The sequence below is a fragment of the Octopus bimaculoides genome, chromosome 20 (assembly GCF_046866305.1).
Source record: "Octopus bimaculoides isolate indiv1 chromosome 20, ASM4686630v1, whole genome shotgun sequence".
Lineage (NCBI taxonomy): Eukaryota > Metazoa > Mollusca > Cephalopoda > Octopoda > Octopodidae > Octopus > Octopus bimaculoides.
Genome location: NC_142947.1, coordinates 8,341,468 through 8,343,967, shown reverse-complemented (window position 1 = coordinate 8,343,967; position 2,500 = coordinate 8,341,468). Strand labels below are relative to the sequence as shown.

At 40.4% G+C, this 2,500-nt stretch overlaps 1 protein-coding gene across 1 annotated transcript in view; it reads left to right on the top strand.

The window, feature by feature from the left end:
- Positions 1-22: 22 nt before the first annotated feature.
- LOC106869839 (sodium channel protein 1 brain) overlaps positions 23-2,500 on the top strand; it is a 313,255-nt gene continuing 310,777 nt past the window's right edge. Inside the window, exon 1 of the mRNA XM_089337958.1 lies at positions 23-131. The gene's annotated coding sequence lies outside the window, so the exon portion shown is untranslated. The remainder of the gene's footprint in view (positions 132-2,500) is intronic.

Sequence of the window (2,500 nt, the reverse complement as noted above, 5' to 3'; positions counted from 1 at the left end):
AAACACAGCCAGCAGACAGAAGCCCAGTGACCAGTGTTAAAGCAGGACTAAGGGTGGTCCAACATGACCAACTGTGTACTACATCATTGTCACATTTTACATAAGGAAATATAAATATATTCTATTACAAGGTTGGTCTCTCACATTCCATTATTTCTTTGTGTATATAATGTGTGTATAGTTCTCTACATCCGTTAAAGTGTGTGCAGGCTTATGTGTTAATCTCCATGCGTTTTTGTGTACGTAGGTAAATGTGTGTGTGTGTGTGTGTAATTCTTTCGAATTTTGGGGACAAGGCCAGTAATTGGGGGGGGGGGGGGCTAGAGTGGGGTGTTGTCGGTTGCATTGAACTCAGTACTTCACTCGTACTCTATTTTATCGGTCCCCCAAAAAGAAGGATGAAAGGAAAAGCTGAGCCCGGAGGAATTTGAGCTCAACAAGTACGGTGTGTATGTGTATCTGAACTGTATATGTTTCTCTCTGTATGCTTATATCTATGTATTCGTAAATATAAATGTATCTATGTGTACACGTGTGTTTGTGTGTGTGTGTGTGTGTGTATCTGAGCGTGTATGTTCACTATACGTTAGGACGATACTTGTCAATGCGTGTAGATATATGTATGGGTTTTTTTTTTTATATGCGTCTATACGTCGGTCGGTATATATTATATACGCGATATATAGCGTGTATAATTGACACTAGGTGCGTATATGTATTGTTTATGTTTTACTGTGTATGTTTATGTATAGGTAATGCAGAATGCAGAATGTACCTGTGTGCTTCGATGCAAGTATGTTAATGTAGAAGCGAATGTATGATTGTATATAATTATAAGTATGCCCATATATAGGCACAGGCATGGCCGCGTGGATAAGAAGCTCGCATTGCAACCACGTGCTTTCAGGTTCAATACTAACCGGGCGACGCTATGGACAATAGTCTTCTGCTATAAGCCCCGGACTGACCACTGCCTTCTGAGTGAATTCACAGACTGAAACTGTGGAAACCCGCGTGTGTGTGTGTGTGTGTGTTCGTTTTCTCCCCCCCCCCCCCCACACACACACCGCCTCCGGCCGGTAAAAGGATGGAAACAAGCTCAAAAATAAATATTCGATTAAACCCTGTAAGACGGTGACCCCCTTATGTTAAAAGTGAAAGTAAAAGAGATAAGATATTTGTATGATGCTATGTATGTATATATTTATATATATATATATATAGGCGCAGCGTAGCTGTGTGGTAAGAAGCTTGCTTACCAACCACATGGTTCCGGGGTCAGTCCCCCTACGTGGTATCTCGGGCAAATATAGTCTACTATAGCCTCGGGCCGACCAAAGCCTTGTGAGTGGATTTGGTGCATGGAAACTGAAAAAAGCCCGTCGTATATATGTGCGTGTATATTTGTGTGTGTGTGTTTGTGTTTGTCTCACACCGATGCTGGTGTGTTTACGTCCCTGTAACTTAGCGGTCCAGCAAAAGGGCCCGATAGAGTAAGTACTAGGCTTATAAAGAATAAGTCCTTGTGTGCAGGTCCACCGACAAGGTGAAACAAGCAGGGCCCCTCTCAAAATCCTAGGGTCTGTGCGTTTGTTTCTCTGCTTGCTTTTCTTTTTTATAGATCGAAGCCTGCAAGGTCATCACCGATCTCATCTTAGCTCTCCGAACCCTGGACCGATCAACTAATCGAACTCCCATCTTTTACAGACCCTATACGAGTGTATATATGCGTGTGTGAGGATGTGTGTGTGTGTGTGTATGTGTGTGTGTATATGGAGACAGCTTCTTGCGTGTGTGTATGGTTGCGTGTTGTTTCTTACCTAAATATGTGTGTGTATATATATATATATATATATATATATATATATATATATATATATAAATTAGTATATGTACGTGCATGTATATGAGTGTATATACGCATGTGCATGTATTGCATGTATTGTTTTACTTTGAATTTTATTTAAATTCTTCACAAAATCGATACCGGAATTATTGAATATATGAATGAGTGTGCATGCACACACACATGTGTGTGTGTGTGTGTGTGTGTGTGTGTGTGTGTGTGTGTGTGTGTGTGTGTGTGTGTGTGTGTGTGTGTGTGTGTGTGTGTGTGTAAGTTTTGGGGTCGATTCATTTGACTAAAACGAATATTCAAGGTGGTGCCCCAACATGGCCGCAGTCTAAAGACTGAAACAAGTAATAGATAAATGATAAATGTATGTATATAAACGTAAGTTTGTTTGTGCGTGTGTGCGCGCGCATGTGTGCGTCTGTGTGTGTGCGTGCATGTATGATTGTGTATATTGGTTCATGTGAGATATATATGTGCACTCATGTTATGGTATACTTGTGTATTTAGTACACACGTAAATATACGATCATTATGCCCAAGTCTATATGTGCGTTACGTGTTGTATGGACACGTGATCGCATGTACATTTCTATTTCAGGAATTTTATTTGAAGAATCTTTTGAATGTTTGGGCGCTATATAATAT